General features: G+C 39.4%; 1 protein-coding gene and 1 long non-coding RNA gene across 8 annotated transcripts in view; both read left to right on the top strand.

Moving 5' to 3' along the window:
- MAP1B (microtubule associated protein 1B) overlaps positions 1–11,369 on the top strand; it is a 91,241-nt gene that overhangs the window by 10,786 nt on the left and 69,086 nt on the right. The window lies entirely within an intron of this gene.
- Positions 858–6,211, top strand: LOC111825211. The gene is made up of 2 exons (XR_002828350.1): positions 858–1,409; positions 4,269–6,211. It is a non-coding gene; the product is annotated as an uncharacterized LOC111825211 (long non-coding RNA).

Here is an 11,369-nt window from a genome sequence, read left to right as displayed (position 1 = left end):
CAGCTTGGTCTCGAATGTGTAAATTATTTGATCCTAAGTGTCCTTGGTTAGGAAAGATGAGATCTTGGGATTTATTAGCTGGCTGTAAATTGCTCAGCCATCTGTTTCACTGTCTGTCTCAGTTTCCTCATGCCACTTGCCAAAGGATTTTCCTAGCTTCTTACTCTCTTGCCTCACTCTGACCTCTAGGCCTGAGAATGTAGTTGGACTCATCTTATCTTCCTCTTGAGAACAGTGACCCATATTTCTCTCAGTTGGTTACATTTTGGATTATGAGCAGAATTGCTGGCCCATAAGGACTCCAAACCTGGGATGATTTTCTCCAAAGCTCTGCCATTGATCATTCATAGCTACTATATTCCATTTTATTTCTTGAATATCACTTAAATTTTACGTAAAATAGAGTAGAGCATACTCTTTTCTGTCTACATGATTTTGTTGTATGATTGCTAATTTTATTGGCATTGATATAAAATCAGGAATGGGCTCTGCCTCTTTTTGACTGACTACATCATGTTCAATTAGCCTTGTCCATACTGAGATTTGAAACCGAGTACAGAATGTCAGTGCCTTTATGAATCACATTTGACTGCAGCAGTATGCCCATGAGACAGACCCAGTTCTTCTCTCTGAGTTTGATATTAGAATAAAATTCTATGTATTCTAGTTAGCAAATGAATTGTGGACCCAAAACATGGAATCGTGTAAATGTGCTAAGAAAAACATAGCAAGAATTGGCTCATTAAAAGTTAAATCTGCTGCAAAGCCACTTGCAAAATCAGCTCTTTGTATTGAGAAAAGCGAGAATGATCCTGGAATTATCAGATGGCACATGGTTTGCTGAAGTAAAGGTACAGTATGTGTTTCTCTCATTGTTACTGTGTTGTATTTTTGTGTCTTGCACATCTCCATAACTTTTAAAATCATCTCACAAAAAGGAAAATAAGGGAAGTACCCTTTTCCAACAAGTATGTTTCAAAGTGTAAATTCAAGCTTTTATTATCCTTTCTCTGTAGGTTGTTCTGGCTTTCTTACTATGACTGTTTGTAAGACTACTTTTGTTTTGTTTGGGGGGGGGGGTAAACAAAGCCTGTGATTCCCATTGTGTTCATTCATACTTGGATTGACTTTATAGAATGACAGCTCTGTATTGCAAAATTCAAGGCTGCAAGAATTACTAAAGAATTAACTGTTTTTGGACCAAAGACCTAGCATTACTCTAGTGGACTAGGAAGGTCAAGTCTCCCCCAAACCACCAGTTAGCCTAATGTACCATTCTCCCTCCTTTTCCTGTCACCTACAGAAAGGGCTGGTTACCTACCTACTTGTATCAGTGCTGTGCTGGGTGCTGTGTCTAGAGATGGCTTATAAAAGACTGGTGATTGCCTCAAATGCACCTAACAGCTCATGTAGGAAAATTAATTTTAATACTCTCTTTTCCATCATTGTGTCTTCTGCCTATTAGAATAATTAAAAAATTTTGAGAATCCAAATCCTCACCAGCAAGATAGTATAATGTACTAGTTTTTAAACGTGGTTTTGAAGTTCATTTTGCCTATTTCTTCAGGATTGCAGGTCTCATTCAAGACCACCCTGAAAGGTTTAGTCATCTTGAACAAATATCCTTTAAGCAGGAACCTGGACTATGATGCTTTCTCTGCATAAGTGGGGGTCGCATGGTATGAATGGTGAGGTTGTAGGTACCCCTCCCCCCCGTTCTCCAGGATGTGAGCCCTCGGATCTGACCAGCTCTGGCATACTTTGATTCTTGGGATGGTCAGTCATCGAAGGCCATCTTACTTTCCAAATCCTGTTGCAACATTGCCTTCCCTAAAAATCCTTCAACAAACATCTGCTGTGTGCCCCGATGTAAAACCATTCCTGGCCACATCTAGGCTGGGCTCCAGCAAGACCAGTCATTGTGAGAGCAAATGTGAGGCCTTCCTGCACCAACACTCCTCAGGCTTCCACTCCAGTGAATGTTGAATACTTGAATCTTTTCAAAACAGAGCGACAGTCTTATGTTTGCTTATATTTATGAATTCAAATACTGTCCTAAAAGTTTTATTTACATATATAGCATATTTTTGTATCTTAATTATGTTGGATGAAAATCATTTTTATAAGTCTTACCACAAGAATAGAGTTAGGTACCATGCTTCATTCTCCATTTCTATTTGATTCTTCCCCTAATTTAACTTTTATTGTCACCTACATATAACAATAGAGCAGGATGTCTCCTAGGGATTATAAGAAGTGCCCCATGATTATTGGTGTTAGACAAACATCATTTCAAAACAACAAACAAACACAAACCATTCCCAGGACAAGGGATACCAGAAGGAAAATTAATTTTAATATTCTCTTTTCCATCATTGTGTCTTCTGCCTATTAAAATAATTAAAACATTTTGAGAATTCAAATCCTCACCAGCAACATAGTGTAGTGATTAAGAGTGCAGATTCTGGATCCTTGCTCTGACAATCATTTGCTATAGGATCTCGGACAAGTCACTTAATCATTTTATGCCTCAGCTTATAAAACAGGGATTTATAATACTTCAGAATTTTCATGAGGATCAAATGAATTAATGCATGTAAAGATCTTGAAACAGTGCTTGTCACATAGTAAAACAATAAATGTGAGCTAGTGTAAAATTGTCTCCCTTATTAAATATCTATTTGACTTGTATATTTGGTGATTATTATTATCTATGGGAAATACTGGATTTAGATATTGGCTAACTTTCTTTTTGTAATGATATTAAAGTTTGTATTAAAGATGTTTCCCAGAGAAACAATTGCCTTCAGCATGATCAGAAGGAACATCGCTGCTGATTATGTGTAGGGGGCAGCAACATTCCATGACTGAGTTTAGGAAGGTCCTTTGGATGTGAGAGCAAAAAGGAGGCATAATGCTAAGGTCCTGGCATAGTAAACCATAGGGCAGGGTCAAAAATCATTTCAAAATGGTCCTGTTGGTGCCCATGGGAAGATGCTGATGTGGGTGAGGGTGCTAGTCTGCTTTCTCATTGTGATAATCTATTCATGTGTAGGGGAGGAAAATATGTTCATCTACCTTTATAGGTTCTGTTAGCTGTTCTATTAGCTAAATTGACAAAGACAGATTAACAGGAGAAAAACAAATTTAACCTCACAAAGACCCAAGGAAGGGCAAGTTGTGTCGGTGAGGGTTTTATGCCCCCCCCTTCCCCCCAAGTAATGCAATAAAGGCCTGGAGCTTCAAAGAGGAGGAGGGTAATTTATAGGACAATAAGAGCGGACGTTTGGTAATTAGATGTTTGCCCTGCCTATACAGGTAGGTCATTCAAGTAAAGGTTATCTTTGTTAATAGCTCTTTCTATGAGCCAGGCCCCCTAATTAAATTCTTCTAGGTAGTTAAGGGAAAAGTAAAAGTTTTTCTTGAATCCGTGGGATCTTGCCTTCCGCTCAAGAAATTCCACATGCCAAAGTGGCATATTTGGGGGTCACATACTCTGTTCCCTTGCAACTTCTTCCACTCCATTCTACCACACGATTCTTTCTTCTGTTCTCTCCAATCAGCAAGTGACTGTAAAACTTTGCCAGTTTTAAGAAACCAAGATTTCTGGCGGTTTATTTTTTTAGGCAACTGAATAAATAGTAAGACCTTGGCATGTTTACATTTTGTCACTGGCTTTATAAAACTCCTAGATCCCGTTCACACAAACCTTTCTACAGTTTGATTGATTTTGTAATGTGTACATGGGTGGTTCTGTTTAAGAACCCAGGCCTTTTCTCTAGAAGATAAACAAACCACAGCTGAGCACGGTCAGATTTGTGCTGAGTGACTGCTAAAACTATCTGGCCTGGAGATTGTTTTCTAGTGGAGAATTCAAATCAAGACCCTTGAATTTAAGTCATGCGAATCCTCTACTCGCTTTGACATTAATGAGGCCAGGTTTTATGCTATTTGCCAGTAGAATGATAAGGAAATGCTAAAACGCCTGTAGCAAAGATCTAAGGCTATTTTCAGTCGTCTCCTTTCTCTGTCTAGACTTGTATGTTTAGTCTGTCCGTTGTACAGAATTATAGCCTAATAGTATGTGCCTAGAATGCATTAGCTGCTCTAATGGAGATCAGGGAGTAATGAACGTGTTTTCAGCCCAGCTCCCATCCTTTAACAATAAAGCACACAAATGCATGTTCCATTGCATCCTAGAGGCTGACTTAACCCTCAAGGAACCTGCGATTTCAGAGGGAACTTGATCCTCATGTTTTCTCTCTCAGGTGCGCACACACAGGTACAGGCACCTGCCCACATGCCAACACCGCTCAGCTCACTGTTTCTCATGGCGTCGTCATCTAAGGTTATGGAGGGAATCCCAGTATTAGAAGAAAATGACAAATGGAGAGCGTTATCTGTGTTGAAGTAACCAGACCTCTGTTTAGCATCCCTGGAGGTCAATGCCGCCCGCCTGGGAAGGAGACTCCCATTTTCATGCAAATCACTCGCCTTTCTTACACCTGCCCTCTGCCCTCAGCTTCCCCCGCCTGTGGGCTGCAGTTGGGGGAGGGAGTAGTCAGCAGCCGCTCCTGCCCCAGTGCTCCCATTCATTCCTCCTTCAACTGCCTGGTCGCCCCCCAACTGAATGCCTTTGGAAGGATGAAAGGGCCAAACTTTCCAAAGAGAAGAACGGGAATTTATAGTGTGTGCTACACAAGGCGTAATTCCTGCGAGGTTTACATTTTGCACAACTTTGAAACGTGGGGATTCTTTATATCCAGAGATCCTCACACACCGATGTATTTTTTTCTGATGCAGGTTTGGCCAACAAAAAAGAATAACACGGTGTTTCATTGCCACTCAGGTGCCTTCATTCCTTGGGTTGTTGATGGCTTGTTCAGACCACCCTAGAAATACCTACTCATCTCACTTTTTTTTTTTTTGTGGAGTAAAAAGGATGTTTTACCCTACCAACTGTAATGGCTCTCAAGCTGTTCCTAATGGGCACGGTGGAGCCACTCGGCACAGACACGCATAGGCAGGAAGGTGGCAGAAAATTGGCTGCCTGGGCCCAGTAACCATTTGGGGGGGATGTCAGTAATTTGCCGTTAAATCCATCTAAGTGCATTACAGAACAGCTTCTAACACTGCCAACCCAGGGCAGCTTTTGTCTTCATCGCAGAAACCAAAGAGAGCCCATGGTTTTTGCTAGTACAGGGTTTTTTTGTTTGTGTGTGTGTGTGTGTGTGTTTTTTATAGCACTCAATATCAGCAAACCACCTAGCAAGTACAGTCCCTTTACTCTTTACTGTCCAGTTTTGCATGTTTCTCTCTGGGGCAGTTTGTTCAGCATTTATGAAGGCATGCTAGAAATAATGGTAGAAGAGGAATAAAGCGTAAACTCAGAGATTTCCTTTTTAAAATGTCAAGTACTATTTTTGAGTGCTTATTAATAAGCAAGTAATTGTAAAGGATTAGATTGAAGAATAAGGTGTTCCACTGTTTAGTATTCAATTGGAAAAATTTGATTCACAGCTTTAGGAAACACTGAGTGTTTTCTTAATTTACAAACGTGTGTGTGTGTGTGTGTGTGTGTGTGTGTGTAAGAGAAGAGAGAAGAGAAGAGAGAGATTTAGATTTCCTCAAATTCCTAAAGAAAAGAATGAGAATAGAAATCATAACAAGCATTGCAGTTTGATTGTTCAACCACAGATTTAGTGGTAGTGACAAAGGTTACCCAGGTACCAGCACCCCCACCCTCAGCCGAAACCCAGGACTAATTAAATGCTACCCAGGCAACCATCAAGTTTCCCCAAACATCATACTCCAGGGCTTATGCCTTTGTTTTCTTTGTTGTGACCTTAGGGTAATTTCTATTGCTGGGAAGTCAGATTTCTTTGGTCATAGAAAAATGTGAGAAAGAAAGAAGTGCCCCTGGGGAAGTACACTTAGAAATGACCACAGGGACTGGAGAAACTCACATAAACACAAGACAAAAATAATGTTATTTTAATAAACGATTCCAACTTATGTTAAAGAGCTGCAATTACTCAGGACTGATGAGATAATTGATTACAGAAAACGCAACAGGAGAGTCTACACATGATTTAAAAATAAAAGTAATTAAAAATGAACAAAAAAGACCCGGGGAATGTGGTGCTTTATTGGTTATGACCCCTGTCCGCAGTTGTATCACCCCTCGTTTTAGAGACTCCAACTGAGTTTGCCTCTAAACAGTGCCTTGTGGGTTTAATTGTCTGAGGGGTTAAGATAAAAATGAACACTCCGAGGACTGCCTTGGTATAGAAAGTCCTCTAAACCTGCACTTTGCCAGCCCTTTCTTAATCAAACAGGTTTCACTGGAGGCTGTGTGTAAAGGAGCCCCAGTTGAGCATTTTGGACCAAGTTCACAGATTTCCTTGTTTGCATCACACAGGAATCGCCTGGGGAAGGAACAGCTGGTGCCCCGAGGGGACACACACATCCCTAGTGCACCTGCCCCAAGGACACTGCTCCATACAGTTTGCTTTTGTGTTCCCGAAATGTCAGTCCATGGAAACGTCACATTTGGGGAAGTTCACTTGATAGCACTAAGACTAAAGATGGAGCAAATTCTGCAAGCCACGCCAGCAGCACTCTTGGTGCATGCGGAGCTCCTGAGTCATTTGGAGTAGCTGCTCTCTGCCTTCTGAATGGTCGCCTAGAGGTTTTGATGTTTGTGAAAGACCTGCAAAACAAATGGGGGGGGGGGGGGGAGAAGGAGGAAGAGAAGGAGGAGGAGGAGGAGAAAGAGAAAAGGAAGGCATACCTTATCTTCTAATTCATTTGGTAGGAGATAATCTTTTCACAGTATATGGTATATCTTTTTAGAAGGTGCCCTATTATCAGTCCCAATCTTCCATTAAATATTTATGTAGTAGTTCCTGTAGCAAGACACTGTCTAGTTCCTAGCTCGGCAGGCCATTAGATGTCTAAGTAGTCCTGGCCTGAGAGTTGTTTACAACTGAGCATGGAAATAAGATAACAGAGCAAGTTAGTGTATAATATGTGTCAAATGAGAATTTTGTAGGAGGAGACTTCTGTAAATTCTGTTTGCTCGGGCTATTTTAAAAATGCACATACATAAAAATAGTCACTAGCATCATATTATCGGCACAAATTAAGCACTGGATTCTCTTCGTGACCAAGGAATTTTGGATCCAAACAGAATTAATGATTTCGTAGTTTGGAGCTACATTTTGTGTTAAGCGCTTTAACTTAATTATGAAGAGACTGGCTTGCTATTTTAAGGATTCATGCTCTCTGAAAGCATGTGAGCACAAAACTGCTGAAATGAATGTATAGGCTTGATTTCAAGATTGTCTTCATCTCTGAGTGCTGGAACAGTGTCCATTGGCCGACTCGGAAGACACGTGGGAGAGATTGTGAAAGTGAAAGGTTTTATGGAAATAAATCTGAAGTGATTGTTTCACTGCCCTGAGGCTAGAATGCACACATTGGAGAGCTCTGATTCAGCTGTTCCCGCAGCTTGGGGAGCAGGGAGGGCACTTGTGTTGTGAGCTGCTTCCCAGGCCCCTCCCCTCTCCAGAGTCCTGGAGGCCTGATCTAATGCAACAGCTCGGGGCCCACCAGAGACTCTTGTTGCCCAGGTAGCCCCCTGAAAAGCTGCTAAGAGGCCTTTTCTCTTCTGCAAAATGAAGGGCATAGACTAGATCAGGGTACCTGAAACGTTGTTCTGCTAGCCATTAGTTCTGTAAATCATTAATAGATAGTCAGTGGGAAAGAATTCCATTTGTGAAATAAGTCTGGAACCGCGCATACAAGGTCATATTCTTTGAGGAGTCATAAAGTAGGTAACTGCATATAAATACACTTGTTTAATTTTATATAACAATACATTTTCTTTCTTTTTTTTCTTTTTTTTTTTTTAATATATTTTATTGATTTTTTACTGAGAGGAAGGGAGAGGGACAGAGAGTCAGAAACATCGATGAGAGAGAAACATCGATCAGCTGCCTCCTGCACACTCCCCACTGTGGATGTGCCCGCAACCAAGGCACATGCCCCCGACCGGAATCGAACCTGGGACCCTTGAGTCCGCAGGCCGATGCTCTATCCACTGAGCCAAACCGGTTAGAGCAACAATACATTTTCTTAACCTATTTGACTAGTCACTTCCACTGCCACTTTCTTTAGAACACAGGATGGACTAAATCAGTGGTTCTCAACCTTCCTAATGCCGTGACCCTTTAATACAGTTCCTCATGTTGTGGTGACCCCCAATTTCATTGTTACAAATTGAACATAATTAAAGCATCGTGATTAATCACAAAAACAATATGTAATTATATATGTATTTTCCGATGGTCTTAGGCGACCCCTGTGAAAGGGTCGTTCAACCCCCAAAGGGGTCGAGACCCACAGGTTGAGAACTGCTGGACTAAATGATCTCTGAGTCTCCTCCAGTTTATACAGGATGGGGCAAAAGTAGGTTTACAGTTGTCTGTATGGAAAATAATACAATAATTAATAAATAATAACACAAGAATAAACTGTCTTGCATACTCCCAACTGTAAACTTACTTATGCTCCACTCTGTGTTCTGAGTCCATGAATTTTTACTAACTTGCCTCATCACTGACATGAGAAGGGGACTTGTCCTATTCTCTGTTTAGCTCAAAATGGGTTTTCAACTAGGTTTTACAGTACCAATGAGAGAATTTAGTTTAGAAAATCTGCCTGTTCCGTTTGATAGGGTTATACATTTTGGGGGGACACGCACAGCTTTATGACCCTCAGTCTGATTTCCTGGTTTGGGAGTTCTTGGTTTTTAGCCTTTTCCTTCTGTCTTTACCTTGCAGACAAACCAAACCAGACGAAACTTAACGGTGTTTGTACAATGACAAACACTTGCATGGAAAGTATTTCAAAAGTCAAATTCATGAGTGTTTTATCTACCTAATGCCAAACAGGAAATAGCTGCATTTTTCCCATTATAATTAGAATTTCCACATGGACGTTTGGTGCTGCATGGAGCCTCAGATTAGCTACTTAGTTACAGACCCTTAGAAAGAGGCTGAAGGTGAAATTTCATGGGTTCTGGGGATTGTCTACAGGCTGACTATGTTACAAGTGCCAGGTACAGCATTTGTATGGCTCATTGAGAATGGCCTACATTTTAATAAGCATGATCAGCTGTGCATATCTTGTCGCATGAACACCCAATTATTACAATGTAGTTTAACAAGTGAGAACAGGCAGATCTGAATGCCCTTGGGGAGCAATGCTCACATCACATTATTATTGACAGTGTACAACTTGCACTGATTATCCGGAAGGAAAAGTGATTTTTATGGTAATACATCATATGATTGTTGGGATCTAATACCTTTAAGGTAACAATTTCAATTTGTCCTATCCCCAATTTGATCATATTTGCAAAAAAAATGTTTAATTCAATCACTAAAACATATATGTAATGTTATTTTTACAGCAAACTTAACAGAGTTTTCTAAAAACCAAAATGAAATAATCTATGTACAATAACATTAATGATAGTAGATAGTATCTCTATGGATGAGAAATATGGTGGTCTTGTTCATCAAATAGGGAGTTGCCAATAATTTTCTTGTGGGATTATTATTTTTTTTAAGTTTTAGAATTCAGTGATATAGTCCTTTCTTTTATACAAACACCTTGATTTTATCTAGAATTGACGTAGAATTGCTAAGCCAAATTTATACGTTAGCCCATGTTATATTTAAACTATTGATAGAACACATGCACTTAGAAATCTGTTATTCCTTCTTTCTCCCAAACAGAGGAATATTTTCAAAGGGAGTTTTTACAAAAGAGATATTGCACTCCTTGGGCAAATATTAGCATTTTATTGAAGCACGAGCCAAGACAGATGCACTCACACAAGAGAACACTTTACCACCTACTTGAACCCAAACTCAGAACCATCTAATTTAGTCTTCTTTGGCTGATTGAGGAGAGTCCCCTGTGTCTCAGGTCCTCTTTATGAAGGCCAGTGGTAACAAGACTGTCAGAAAGGGGGCATGCTGATTAGAGACGAGTTCTTACTGCTGAAACAATATGGGCAAACCCTTTATATTGGGTTGGCCAATAGCCATCTCAATTTTATTAATGTGATTGTATTTCTATCTAGGACAATGGCTGTCTCTCACTATTATATTGCTCCCAAAAATGAGTCATTCATTCTATATACTGCAAAAGAACTCAAGACTGCTAAAAAGAAAGAAGGGAAGTGTGGAGAGAATGATGATGATAATCGTCTGGATAGTTAAAAAAAAAATCTGAAGAGTTTGCAAAATATGCATTAGCCCACTTAATTCTTCTGTTGCATATACTACCAGTGCACTCTACTTCTAAGTCCCAATCATTTTCCCATTCTACTTTCTATATCTCTTGCATGTGAAAACATATTTTAAAAAATAGATAATTGTTTTCTCCATGCATTGTCTAGCCTCCTAATGAGCTAATAAACACAGAAAACCAACCAAGTGATAAAAGAAATGAGAATTGAGGTTATCTTGAAAGGCGTATTGCCTGTACTTTAAAATTGTGCAGAATAGCTTTATATCCTAAGAACAGGTTGTATGGCTAAAATTGTGTAGACATTTACATGCACATATATAATTATATGTGTATAAGTGACTTAGCTTTTATATTATTTCAAATACATCTTCCTTATTAAAGAAGCATTAGAAATCCAAGTAAATGTCTGTTGATGAAAAAGGTAATTTTATGTGAGTGTACCTCCTTTCCATTGTTTTCTCACCTGTATCACTCATACCTTTTCCCCAGCTAATGTCATCCATTTCCCTTCTGTTTCTTTTTTCTTCTTCTTCCCCCCTTTTCTAATATGTCCTCTCTATTCTCCAATCACAGCCTTCTTTTCTGCAAATAATGCTGGTTTGGGTTATTTTAAAACATCTAATGATATCGGTGTCTTCTTTTTAAAGAAGTATTATATTATGTATTAGTTATACATATTATACTGTGTCTTATTTTTGTTTTATACATAGAACAGAGACTATTCATAGTCTCTGGAATAACATTTCAGCATATAAATATAAATTAAATAATTTGACAAGTTGACTCACTCCAAGCTTGTCCAGAAATATGATTTCATCATCAGATAGAAATTTCTGTTGCTGGAATCCTTTAGCCAACAAATGGATTTTCTATGCATGGTAGGCAGAGTCATCAAAAATATTAAACTAGTTGGGGTCCCCACCCCCAGAAAAGTTCCAACTTACATCTTAAAAAGAAGGAAAAGAAAAAACAACCAACCAAACAAAAACCTACTTCAAATGAGAAAAATTAAGATCAAAGGAAGAGCTTGAATCATAGGGCTC

Source organism: Myotis lucifugus, unplaced genomic scaffold, assembly GCF_000147115.1.
Source record: "Myotis lucifugus unplaced genomic scaffold, Myoluc2.0 scaffold_0, whole genome shotgun sequence".
NCBI lineage: Eukaryota > Metazoa > Chordata > Mammalia > Chiroptera > Vespertilionidae > Myotis > Myotis lucifugus.
The sequence above is the reverse complement of the archived record's forward strand: the minus strand, read 5'-3'. Positions and strand labels throughout refer to the sequence as shown.